At 46.0% G+C, this 13,682-nt stretch overlaps 1 protein-coding gene across 1 annotated transcript in view; it reads right to left on the bottom strand.

Annotated features, from left to right (window-relative positions):
• Positions 1 to 10,488, bottom strand: part of DGKB (diacylglycerol kinase beta) — a 664,259-nt gene extending 653,771 nt beyond the window's left edge. Inside the window, exons 1-2 of the mRNA XM_040352255.1 lie at positions 10,262 to 10,488; positions 10,058 to 10,133 (exon numbers count right to left, since the gene is read on the bottom strand). The gene's annotated coding sequence lies outside the window, so the exon portion shown is untranslated. The remainder of the gene's footprint in view (positions 1 to 10,057; positions 10,134 to 10,261) is intronic.
• Between the last annotated feature and the right edge of the window lie 3,194 nt (positions 10,489 to 13,682).

The following is a 13,682-nucleotide window of genomic DNA, read 5'->3' as shown; positions in this document are numbered from 1 at the left end:
AGTTACTTTGCTCCCACTCATGATTTGTTCAAATTTCGGGACCTCTGTCATTCCAGAATTGTCCACTAGGTCAGTCTGTGGTCCAGGGATGCAGTGCCATCCCTGGCCAGCAGTTGGCGCTAGAGGGGTTCTGGCAGAGAAAGCTTTCCCAGCAGCCAATTGGGGGAGTTTTTCCCTCACGGGGCATGCTGGGGGAGAGTATATCTGGGACAGGTGTCATGTGTTCAAAAATCTTTGCGGGGTCCCCATTCCAGGTGCGGTACCCACCTTCAGGGTACGCGCATCCATGGACCCCGCCAGCGCGGCCCACCTGGCCAAAGCTCAAGGCTGCATTGAACCTCATCCGGATGTGAGAGGGGACCCCAGTGTTTCGCTGGGTTCCAGGACCTATTGAGAAAATCCCAGTCTGGGATCGGGTGTCCGGACCACTGACAGGTATGCTTGCTGTCATCCGGGGGACCTGTTTAAGGAAAAGTCTACTGGGAGGAGTTGCTCTTTATTCACCTAAGTCCTTTATTGAAATTGGCCTGTGGTCGAAGCCCTGGAGCCGGGTCTGTGAGACAAACCTGCTCCTCCCAGACAGTTCAGAGTGACACTTCGGCTGCCAGGCCCATAATAGGGGTCTGTCCGGGGGCACTTTACCCACTCCAAGTAGAGTGGCGACGAGTTACAGAAGTTGGTGCTATACAGAGTAGTGTTGACTACTCCATTGATATCTAGGCCTGATACTGCAAAGTTCTCTTCTTCTATCCTTTCATCAACCTTGTCCTTCCAAAATGATGTTGATGTTGGCCGTGTTGGCCTAGAAATAAAGCATTGAAAACCGTTCAGTCACTGTCTGGACCTTCGCTCGCTATTTGTTCCACCACTGCACCCCTCGAGCCATGTCAGGGTAACTTAATTTGCCGATCCCAAATTAATCAGCGGATCCTTCGGGGGTGAGCGCTACACTTATATAATAATCACCCAAGATCTTGATAGAGCAAGTTGGTGGCCATGGACACAAAGGGGTTCTTGGATGCCCATCTCATATAGGGCTTCAAAAAGTCTGCCACGCTTATATATTAATCGCCAAGATTTTGATATACCAAGTTGGTGGCCATGGGCACAAAGGGGTTCTTGAATGACTTTCTCTTATATAGGGCTTCAAAAAGATCTGCTAAGCTTATATACTAATCACCAAGATCTTGCTAGAGCAAGTCAGTGGACACAAGTTGGTTGCCCTGGACACAAAAGGATTCTTGGATGCCCATCTCATACAGGTCTTCAAAAAGTCTGCCAATCTTATATATTAATCACCAAAAACCTTGATATACCAAGTTGGTGGCCGTGGCCATGGACATAAATGGTGTTCTGGGATACCAATCTCATTAAGGATGTCAGTACGTCTGCTAAGCTTATGTAAAATCCACCAAGATCTTGATATACCAAGCTGATAGCCTTGACCATGGACATAAAAGTCTTCAGTGGCATCAATATCATATAGGGCTTTAATAAATCTGCTGAGCTTATATAATATTTACCAAGATCTTTCTAGAGCATGTTGGTGGCAATAACAATAGACACAAAGGGATTCTTGGATGCCCATCTTATATAGTTCTTTAAAAAGTCTGCCAAGCTCATATATTTCTTACCGAAGTCCTTGATACACCAAGTTGGTGGCCATGGCCATGGACATAAATGGTGTTCCAATCCCATACAGGGCTTCACCATGTCTGTTAAGCTTATAATATATTCACTAAGATCTTGATATACCAAGCTGATGGCCTTGACCATGGACATAAAAGTATAGGGCTTCAATAAATCTGCTGAGCTTATATAAGCATGTTGGTGGGATTATTGGATGCCCATCTTAAATAATTCTTTAAAAAGTCTGCCAATCTTAAATATTTATTACCAAAGACCTTGATAAACCAAGTTGGTGGCCATGGATATAAATGGTTTTCCAATCCCAAACAGGGCTTCACCATGTCTGTTAAGCTTATAGTATATTCACGAGGATCTTAATATACCAAGCTGATGGCCTTGACAATGGACATAAAAGTCTTCGGTGACATCAATCTCATATAGGGCTTCAATAAATATGCTGAGCTTATATAATATTTACCAAGATCTTGCTAGAGCATGTTGGGATTCTTGGATGCCCATCTTATATAATTCTTTAAAAAGTCTGCCAAGCTCATATATTTATCACCGAAGACCTTGATACACCAAGTTGGTGGCCATGGCCATGGACATAAATGGTGTTCCAATTCCATACAGGGCTTCACCATGTCTGTTAAGCTTATAATATATTCACCAAGATCTTGATATACCAAGCTGATGGCCTTGACCATGGACATAAAAGTTTTCAGTGGCATCAATCTCATATAGGGCTTCAATAAATCTGCTGAGCTTATTTAAGCATGTTGGTGGGATTCTTGGATGCCCATCTTATATAATTCTTTAAAAAGTCTGCCAAGCTTATATATTTATTACCAAAGACCTTGATACACCAAGTTGGTAGCCATGGATATAAATGGTGTTCCAATCCCATACAGGGCTTCACAAAGTCTGTTAAGCTTATATTATATTCACCAAGATCTTGATATACCAAGCTGATGGCCTTGGCCATAGACATAAAATTCTTCTTGGAAATCAATCTCATTGAGCGCTTCAATATGTCTGCTGAGCTTAAATAATATTCACTAAGATCTCGATATACCAAGCTGATGAACATGGCTATGCACACAAGGTGGTTCTTGGATACCCATCTCATATAGAGCTCCAATAAGTCTTCTGAAGTTATTTAATATTCACAAATGTGAACCGGGTCTTAGATTATCTGTGAACTTTTTAACTCTAAGGCTGTATTCACACCTAGGCGTAGGCGATTTGCGGCGGTTTTTACCGCGATTTGCCACGACAAATTGCGGCGTTTTTTACCGCAATTTGCCACGACAAAACGCAGCGTTTTTAACCGCGGTTTTGTATAGGTCATTGTCGGGTATGGAGAACGCCAAAGCCGCCCGATATGCCGCGACAAAAAAGGGTCCGGGACTTGTTTGAGCTTCAGGCGTTCTGCATTTCGGCGTGGAGATGTGAACCATCTCCATAGAGAATCATGTTATTTCTCCCCTCCAGCGTATTGTAGCATTGCGCTTCAGGCGTTTTGTCGCCTAGGTGTGAATGCAGCCTAAGGCTCCATTCACACCTTGGCGACAAAACGCCCTACGCCCGATACGCTGGAGGGGCGAATTTCCATTGCTGTCTATGAGATGGTTCACATCTCACGCCGAACGCCAAAACACTGTATGCCTGCTGCCTGAAAACAAGTCCCGGACACTTTTTTTCAGGCGGCATTGGCGTTTGGCCATAGACAGCAATGGAAATTATTTGTTAAAAAAAAAAGTTAAACGAATCGCGGCGTTACTTGTCGCCTAGGTGTGAATGCAGGCTTAAGATAGATATATGCTGCAAGATCCAGGTCCATACCATAATGCCCCACACAAAGCAATGTAGTAACTGCTCAAGTGCTCCAGAAATTTCCTGCCAAAAGGGTAGAGCCCCCCTTGCTATCATATAGTAATCCCGGATCCATGGGCTGCTTTAGAAGTGAAGAAAGCAGATTGTGTGGAGTCTTCAGGCCTGTCCTGTGGCCTTCAGGATGTAGTCTGTTTTTTTTTTTGCTTAAGCATAAAAGCACCAGCCTCTATAGCTCACCATCAGGCCAATAGAAGGAGCAGTGGCTCCGAGCGCGTAGCCCAATCAGCCTTTGTTCTCCCTGTTTGACCCTCCTCCCGGAAGTGTTCCTGGGAAGTAATCACGTGACCTGTCACGTGACCTGTGAGGCTGGAACAGACTACATCCTGAAGGCCACAGGACAGGCCTGAAGACTCCACACAATCTGCTTTCTTCACTTCTAAAGCAGCCCATGGATCCGGGACGAGGACTACAGGATGTTACAGATGAGCCTTCTTTCCTTACCTTCTTGTAAGTGTGTTTTTTACAATGTGTCATTAAAAGAACCTCTTTAATACTGCACTTAGGTGGCGCTTCCTTTCTCTACCCCTTTTTTGTATACCATCAAAAAAGATGGTGCCACTGGGCAATACTGTTTCGCTGGGCAGGTGAGAATGTTTATTATCAATCTTGCCAACAAGGTAAGGGGGAGATTAAAGTGGATGTAAACCTCCAAAATTTGATGTCACAATGTAGAGTATAAGATTCCCTATCATCTGTGCCCAGTCTTGCCACACAGAGTTAATCCAGCTCTGAGCAATCTCCTTTTATTGTTCAATGAAAATTAACAGACTTCCAGATAAAACCTGTCTAAATACAAAGTCCTTTCCTCTCTCCTTGCTTTGAGTGACAGGTTATTTACATATCTAGCTTGGACATGTTTATCATATGTTATGTTATGTTTATCATAATATGAGGTGATCCACAGTATAAAAAGTGAGAAATCCACCCCTCCCCCACATAACACATCCTGGTAGAGAGAGAGAGAGAGAGACTTGTAAAGTGCAACACATGCGAACTGAATCACCTCTGGGCGCTGTATCCATTTCATGGGTAAGGAACCCCTTGACCTCAGAAGAGATGTGTTTTAATCTTTCTTCTGAAGGCCAAGTGGTCTGACTCCAGTCGGATGGTGGTTGGTAGTGCATTCCACAGGCGGGGTCCTTGGACTGCAAATCTTCGATCTCCTTTGGACTTGTATCTGGCTTTGGGTATCTGGAGGAGGTTTTGATTGGTGGATGGCAGAATGCGATTGGGGTTATGGGCTTTTATTTTTTCGCATAGATATTGGGGGGCGTTTCCTTGAATACACTTATGTATTACGGTAGGCAGAGTGCCTTGAAAGTGATTATGTCTTTTACTGGCAACCAATGAAGGGATCTCAGTGAAGGTGAGATTGATTCCCATGGTTTTTTCCCAGTCACTAGTCGAGCGGCCGTATTTTGAACGACTTGCAGACGAGTGATTTGGTATTTGGGTATTTGGGGAGTGATTTGGTACTTTGGTGCTAGGGGTGATAGTTTTACCCAGAATGGGTGGGGGAGTCCATGTTGACGCAGGGTGATTTTTCCGGTTAGCGTGAAACAGGAGAAGTTCTGTTTTCGAACCATTGAGTTTAAGATAACTGGATGTTATCCAGTTATCTATTAGAGAGAGGCATTTCTCTAGTCCAAGAGAATGATCCTTTTTGTTGCAGATGCGGAAATACAGTTATGTGTCGTCTGCATAGGAGTGGTAAAGTAACTTCTGGTGACTGATGATTTCAAAGAGAGGGCGAAGATAGATATTAAACAATACGGGCGATAAGGGAGATCCCTGAGGGACTTCGCATGACACCGTACGTTTTTCAGAAGTGAAAGACCCCAGTTTCACTATTTGTGATCGGTTTTTCAAGAAGGAGGAGAACCAGGGTAAAACACCTTCAGCGACTCCGGCTACTTCAGCTAGCCCAGCCAGTAGTAGTCCATGGTCTACAGTGTGAAAAGCCGCGCTTAGGTCCAGCAGTATCAGGAGACAAGATTCTCCTTCGTCTGTGGCCTCTAAAGCGTCATCCCATATTTTGAGCAGCGCCGTTTCTGTTCCGTGACCCGGACGGAAGCCTGATTGAAACGGGTCGAGTAATTTATGGGTGTCTAAATGCAGTTGCAGCTGTTGTACAACTACTTTCTTCATTACCTTGGAGAAGACATTTAGAGCTGTTATGGGCCTCCGGTTGTTTGGGTCTTTGGGGTCGAGGGTAGTTTTTTTTAGAATTGGTTTTATTGTACCTTGTTTCAGCAAGGTGGGCACCATGCCCTCCTTGAATGATTGGTTTATGAGCTGCGTGATAGCTGGTGCCAGTATATCGGCACTTTCTTTCAGCAGTTTAGTGGGGATGATATCATTGGGTGCTGTGCTATTACGCAGAGTCCCGATGATGTTTTTAGTGGCATTGATGGAAATGGGTTTTAGAGTGAATTTTGGTGATTGCGGCTGAATTATGTGGGTGACGGTTCCATTTTGCTGAATACTTTCATGGATTTTTTCAATTTTATTAATGAAATAATCCGATAATTCGTTGCAAAATTCTTGTGAATCAGAATTGGGGGCCTCTAAACAAGCTGGATTCATAGTCTGAGTGACCAGCTTGAAGAGTGTTCTCGGGGGCGGTTAAGGGCATTTGCGATGATGTTGGAGAAATGATTTTTTTTGGCCGTGAAGATTTCTTTGTGATATTTCTTTGTTATTATCTTGTAAATGGTGTGGTTTTTATCTGATGAGCACCTTTTCCATGCAGCCTCTGCTCTTCCACGCTCTTGTTTTAGCAACGTCAGCTGGTCATTAAACCAGCTGGAGTTGTTTTTCCGGATGCAAGTTTTGGTGCTACTAAGTCAGCTGACTGTAGTAGCGCCTTGTTGAAGGTGTCAAGTGTTTCTGTGGATGTTTGTTTTTGTTGGGTTGTTTTTATTTTGTTCCCAAGTGTTGTTTTGAAGAGTTCTGAGTGGAGCTTCTTCTGAGATCTAGTCCAGTGAGTTGTCAACGGTTTTGTCGTTTTTTTTGGGCTGGCATTTTTGGTGATTGTGAATTTGATGGCATGGTGATCGGTCCATGGTTGCGGCTCATTTCCCAGGACGTCAATTTCCAAATTTTGTTTGAAAATGAGATTGAGCTTATGGCCTGAGGCATTAGTGGGGCCTTGTATTAGTTGCTGCAGACCTAATCCTTCCAGATGGTCGATGCAGGCGTCGGCTACGGGGTCCATCGAGGAGTTGGCCCAGAGGTTGAAATCCCCAAGCACCAAAAGGTGTTTGATGTTTAGGGTATATGTGGAGATGAATTCCGTCAACGACGTGAGAAGGTGCGTTTTTGGGCCTGGTGGTCTATAGCAAAGTAGCATATGGACCGTATCTTGGGGATTTGTTTGCAGCTGCAGAGTGAGGGTTTCCATGAATGGAAGCGAGTTTTGAAGGACTGGTTTGGTGATCGAGAGGTGAGTCTTGTGGATCACCGCCAGGCCCCCCCCCCTCTTTGCCCCACTCTGTTTTGCATTTGAATGCGATAATTTGCTGGCACCAATTCTGTTAGAATGGTGTTGCAGTCGGCTGTCAGCCAGCTTTCTGTGATGAAGAGGCAGTCTAGATCGTGTTGAAGGATGAAATCATAGATTTCTTGTCGGTGTTTTACTGCCGATCTTGTGTTGACCAAAGCGCATGATATGCGCTTGGGCTGGGGTACCTGCGTGTAGTTTTTGACTGTTGATCGTCGATTGATTCTCAACAGTCGCTCATTCCTTAGAGCTTTTTTGGTGACAACTGGGAGTATAGAGGCAAATGGTTTTAGTTCCCGGATGGTTTCTGCAGAGTATTTTAGGTAACCCATGGTCGCAGAAAAAAAAAAGGAGGGAAGTAATGTTGATTGGGGGGGGTCTTATATGGTGATGGGTGGAAGACTGTCCAAGTGAGCCGTCACTCATTGAGTCTTCTCTCCCCGATTGGTCCAGAGGAAGGCGAAAAACCCCAGGCGTGCTGTGCCAATCTGCAGCGACCGGGGAAAAAAAATCCTTCCTGACCCCTCAATGGGCGATCGGTGCAACCCTGGATCAATTGCCTAGGGGGGGGGGGATATGTACCCCTGTGTTAAACTATGGGAGTCCTGTTTTTTTGTGCTGTGTCTGCAGCAGCCGAGAGCTGGGAGGACCCTGCCTGGCCGCACTATCCCTGGGGAGAGCCGACTCGTTTGAGAGCGTCCTGCTCTCACTATCCCTGGGGTGAGCAGACTAAGGTGAGAGCGTCTGCTGCACCGCTGAATCTATATATCAAGAGTTCCAACTTTACTAGCTGCAAGCTTGTTCTGGATCAGTGATTGAAAAAAATAATGAAGACTCCTGTCTTACCTCCTGTTTTAAACTCCTGGTTTTTAACTCAGGCACTTTTGTTCAAAGAATGCACTTCTGGTCAGAGAGTCCACATGTGAAGCCACCATCAACTGGGAGCCAGCTCCTATGGGAGTTTGTACAAGCTAGATAAACATGTCCAAGCTAGATATGTAAATAACCTGTCACTCAAAGCAAGGAGAGAGGAAAGGCCTTTGTATTTAGACAGGGTTTTATCTGGAAGTCTGTTAATTTCCACTGAACAATAAAAGAGGATTGCTCAGAGCTGGATTAACTCTGTATGGCAAGACTGGGCACAGATGATAGGAAATCTTATACTCTACATTGTGATATAAAAAAAAAAAATGTTGGGGTTTACATCCACTTTAAGGGAGCAAGTTTTTTTTACCACTCTGGCCCAGATTCTGCAGCGGCATAACGTATCCGATTTACGTTACGCCGCCGCAACTTAGACGGGCAAGTGCTTTATTCTCAAAGCACTTGCTCCGTAAGTTGCGGCGGCGTAGCGTAAATCGGCCGGCGTAAGCCCGCCTAATAAAATTTGGATCAGGGGGGCGTGTTTTATGTAAATGCACTGTGACCCGACGTGATTGACATTTTTCCCAAACGGCCTCCGTGGAATTTCCCAGTGTGCATTGCTCCAAAGTACGCCGTAAGGACGTCATTGGTTTCGACGTGAACGTAAATGACGTCCAGCCCCATTCACGGACGACTTACGCAAACGACGTAACTTTTTCAAATTTCGAAGCGGGAACGACGGCCATACTTAACATTGTTACGCCGCACTTACGCCACCATATAGCAGGGGCAACTATACGCCAGGAAAAGCCTAACGTAAACGGCGTAACTTTACTGCGTCGGCCGGGCATACGTTCGGGAATTCGCGTATCTAGCTAATTTGCATACTCGACGCGGAATTCGACGGAAGCGCCACCTAGCGGCCAGCGTAAAAATGCAGTTACGATCCGACGGCGTAAGAGACTTACGCCTGTCGGATCTAACAGGTATCTATGCGTAACTTATTGTAAGAATCAGGCGCATAGATACGACGGCGCAACGCAGAGATACAACGGCGTATCTGGAGATACGCCGTCGTATCTCCACTGAGAATCCGGGCCTCTGACTGTAAAGAATCCTTTCCTTTCCTGTAAAAACATCTTTTCCTAATACGTAATTGATGTTCCCCTGTCTTTTATACAGTCCTTAGATTAAAAAAATAATGATATTGCTAAATGAGCCCATATCTTTATATCGACCATGTCTGTGTTCATCCGTATAAATTTGATTACCTCCAAGCCGTCGCTCATTTCCATAACATGTGCATGTCAGTTAGAGAGCAGCCGGAGACCAGATCCTCCAAAACACCTGCAAAACTCGTCGCCATGTATCAACACAAACACGCACCAACGGAAAAAAAAAAAAGAAAAGAAAATGACAGGGTTCCCCGTCCTACTTTTTTTTTCTCTTATTATTTTTATCTCGTGTTTTCCTTAAGACAGAAATCCCATGCTTTCACTCGGACCAATTTAGCTGAAGACAAATCCCATGGACGCTGTTTGTTTTCAAACCACCATGACTACCGGCTCTGTTCCTGCGTCTTATCTCCATCCCAGCCTGACAAGCTGTGAAATGAGCAGCGACAGACCACAGCGGCTTAAAAGAATGAAAAAAAAAAAAAAAAAATGAGGGGGGAAAAAAAATAATAATAATGAAGGTAACGGAGTCTCCTCTAATGTACGTAAAAGTATCGCAGCGTCCAGCGGCTCGGGCACAGCTGCACTGCTAAAAAGCACAACGTCCTCGTCAATATTGCGTGATGGATAGCGCCTAGTCGCTACCCGCTGTCAATTAAATACTTTTACATATGATCTTCCTGCCGGATTTGCCTAGGGCTTGACTTAACCCTTGCTGTACGAAATCTGCTGTAGGAAGGCTGCAAAGCCATAGCTGCAGTATTTGCATTAAAAAAAAAAATACAAAAAAAAAATATACAAAATAATAATAATTGATACATAATAATCATTAAAAAAAAATAAAAAATGGCACTGACTGCACGTCTGCCATCCAAACTGTACCATGCTGTAGGAGGCTTCGCGACTAGACGAGACGTTTAAATAAAACACAGTCCACATCTCTGCAAAACGCCAAATACTGTAATGTGCTGGTAGGCGCAAAGCCACTTACCTGTAGCTGTCAGCGACCAGGTTCCGACTGTGGCGTTGGATCTCATTAAAAGCGCAAAGACGCTCGCCTCGGGTGCCTTCCCCCGGACCGACGACCAGTTTCCAAGGGAAAGAAAAAATAAAAGAGACAGCTTACATTGAGATGTCAGGCTCGGCGGCAAGGAGGCAGACAACCACAGACTGATTTTTTTTTTTTTTTTTTTACCTCTCGCAATTTTCTTTTCGCTGCTAATTAGACGCGAGCATCCTTTTTATTATTATTTTTTTTTCTCTCTCTCTCTCTCTCTCCTTCTCTCTTCCTAGCTTGGCACACTAATGAAATCAAACTGGATTGCAGCTTGCTCCATCTAGCGGATTTAATTGAGCATTCATTACAATTGATTGCCTTGTTTATCTCCCCCCATCCTCCAGCAGCTCCTTTCCATGGCTGTGTTTTCTGTATGGAGTGGATGGAAGCGGTGGTCCAGGGGAGGAGGAGGAGGAGGGAGTGAGGGGGGGGGGGGGGGGAGTCATTGGGCTGCCCTCCCTATGTGAGATCCTGCAGCCTTTCGCAGCTTCAGCAACACTGATGTGATGTCACAGAGCCCGAGCTGTGTGTGTGTCTGTACGCCCCGGGGGATTCCCCTCGCCTTAAATTATGCAGTAGGTGGCATTCCTTAGCAGCGTATATATGTATATTTTTATTATATACAATATATATATATATTTATAATTTTTATATGTATAGACAGCATCTATATGCACACACATATATACACCGTATATACTGGAGTATAAGCCGACCCGAATAAAAGCAGAGGCACTTAATTTTACCACCAAAAAAATTAAAAACGTATTGACTCGAGTATAAGCCTAGGGTGTCCATCTGCATGCCTCACTGTGCCCATGCCTCACTGTGCCCATGCCTCACTGTGTCCATGCCTCACTGTGTTCATGCCTCACTGTGCCCATGCCTCACTGTGCCCATGCCTCACTGTGTCCATACCTCACTGTGTCCATGCCTCACTGTGTTCATGCCTCACTGTGCCCATGCCTCACTGTGTCCATGTGCATGCCTCACTGTGTCCATGCCTCACTGTGTCCATGTGCATGCCTGAGGCCCCGTACACACGTCCGAGAAACTCGACGAGCAAAACACATCGTTTTGCTCGTCGAGTTCCTTGTGAAGCCGCCAAGGATCTCGGCGAGCCAAGTTTCCCCATTGACTAACGAGGAAATAGAGAACATGTTCTCTATTTGGCTCGACGAGTTCCTCGTTGGTTTCCTCGGCCAAAAGTGTACACACGACCGGGTTTCTCGGCAGAATACGGCTCCGATCGAGTTTCTGGCTGAATTCTGCCGAGAAACTTGGTCGTGTGTACGGGGCCTCACTGTGTCCATGCCTCACTGTGTCCATGCCTCACTGTGCCCATGCCACACTGTGCCCATGCCTCACTGTGCCCATGCCTCACTGTGCCCCCTGCCTCACTGTGTCCATGACTAGACTGACGTTTAACATGGGAGTCTATGGAAGGGGTGCCCTGCTTTGAAAAATCGGTGCTCCCCAGCCGTAGGTCCCCCAGACAACAAACTTTGCGCACTTGTAGAGAAGAAATGTTACTACATGTGTTCCCGGTCCAGGGGACCTACGACCGGTCGGTACCAGGTCCCCGAAGTCACCAGAGAAATTACAGTTTAACATGGAAGTCTATGGAAGGGGTGCCCGGCTTTGAAAAATTGGTGCTCCCCGGCCGTAGGTCCCCCAGACAACTAACTTTGCTCACTTCTAGAGGAAGAGTGAGGCTAAACTTGTGCCAAGATTGGGGTACAGGAGACCTACGGCCGGCCGATACCGGGTCCCCAAATCCGGGAGATCAGGCGCAAAAAGGTGACTCAAGTATAAGCCGAGGGGGGCATTTTCAGCACACAAAAAATGTGCTGAAAAACTCGGCTTATACTCGAGTATATACGCTATGTAAAAAATGTATGTATAGGTAATATATAAAATAACATTATCATACTTGTTAAACCACTTGTAAAGTTAGAAGGTTTTTTTTATCTTAAAGCGGATTTCCACCCAAAAACTGAACTTACGCTTTAAGTGACGGTGACCCCCTGACATGCCACATTTGGGGGGGGGGCAGATACCCTAGAGGGTTCCAGCTCCCAATTTCTCCCGGGGCACTGCGGCCGCAGTGCCCCGGAAGAAAGTTTACTTCTCCTCCCTCCCTCTCTGCAATCATCTGGGACAAGTCACAGGTCCCAGACACAGTACGCAGCGCAGCTCACGCATGCTCAGTGCGTGCCTAGCTGTGAAGCCACAGTCGGGCGCCCACAGAGACAATCCCGGCGGAGAGGAGGGGGAGACGAGCGGGTGCTTCATACGCCCGCATCGCTGGAACCTGGGACAGGTGAGTGTCTAATTAATAAAAGTGAGCAGCTACACTTTTTGTAGCTGCTGACTGTTTTTGTTGACTTTCGGCTCTAAAATCAGCCTGTGGCTGTTTGATACTTTCGCCCAGTCCCTTACCTGGGTCCTGTTGCACCAAGCGCAGTGCCAGAAGGTCATTTACTATCTGTCTGACTTTCTGCTCATCGAACGGCTTGGCGTGGCCCGGTAGACCTAGGCAGATGAGTGATATTTGGCAATGCCAACGTGCCCATAGCAGAGCACAATATGGAGGGCCCAGCACAGTCCATCACCTTCCTAGGTATCACTCTTGACACTCGCTCCATGCAGGCCAGCCTACCTCCCGACAAATTGGCCCGAATCAAGTCGGTTATTCATGACTGTACCCTTTCGCAAAGGTGTACTAAAAGACAGCTACAATCCCTGTTAGGGATGCTTAATTTTGCCATGAGGATTATCCCATGAGGTTCTTCATTTCACGTCTCTTGGTGTTCCTCTCTCAGGTACAGGACCCCGATCAAGGCTGGACCCAGCAGCTATAGTCAATGTCAATGTGGGATAAATTCCTTGCAAACTGGAACTGGGTGTTTATTCCGTCAGCATGAGCTTCATCCCCTCAGGTAGTCATGGATGCCGCAGCCTCCATAGGCATCGTTGCAATTTTTGCCTATCACTGGTTTGCAGGGCCATGGCCACCAGAAATCCTTCTAATCTCCGGTTTCGGTCAGTTATCCTCACTTTTCGAACTGTATCCCATTGTGGCAGCTACTCTGGGGGCCATACCTGGACAGGACAAATGGTGGTCTTTGCCACATACAACCAGGCCACGGCCGAGATCATAAACAAAGGCAGATCCAAGTTGCTCGCCATCATGTCCTTCCTGCGTAGACTGGTGCAGTTGTCCCTGAAGCATCAATTTAATGTTCACTGCATTTATATCCCAGGCAAGTGCAACGTTGCAGCAGACACACTGTCCCACTTAAACTTTACTTCATTCTTTCAGCAGAAACCCAAAACCCAACCCGACCACATCTTCTATCCCAACATTGTCACAGCTGAATTAAAGGCACACCTTCACAATGCGACCCATCTCATTAATCAGTCATTGTCCCACAAAACACTGAAGGCCTATCACACCGCTTGGAAAGCCTACTGCAGGTTTCTAGCCTCATGCCCCAGAGCAGTGTCAGGGGACATCAAGCATGTCCTAACCTTGATATCGTATTGTATCATCAGG

This window comes from Rana temporaria, chromosome 5, assembly GCF_905171775.1.
Source record: "Rana temporaria chromosome 5, aRanTem1.1, whole genome shotgun sequence".
Classification (NCBI taxonomy): domain Eukaryota; kingdom Metazoa; phylum Chordata; class Amphibia; order Anura; family Ranidae; genus Rana; species Rana temporaria.
Note: the sequence above shows the minus strand (reverse complement) of the source record. Positions and strands in the feature narration are given on the sequence as shown.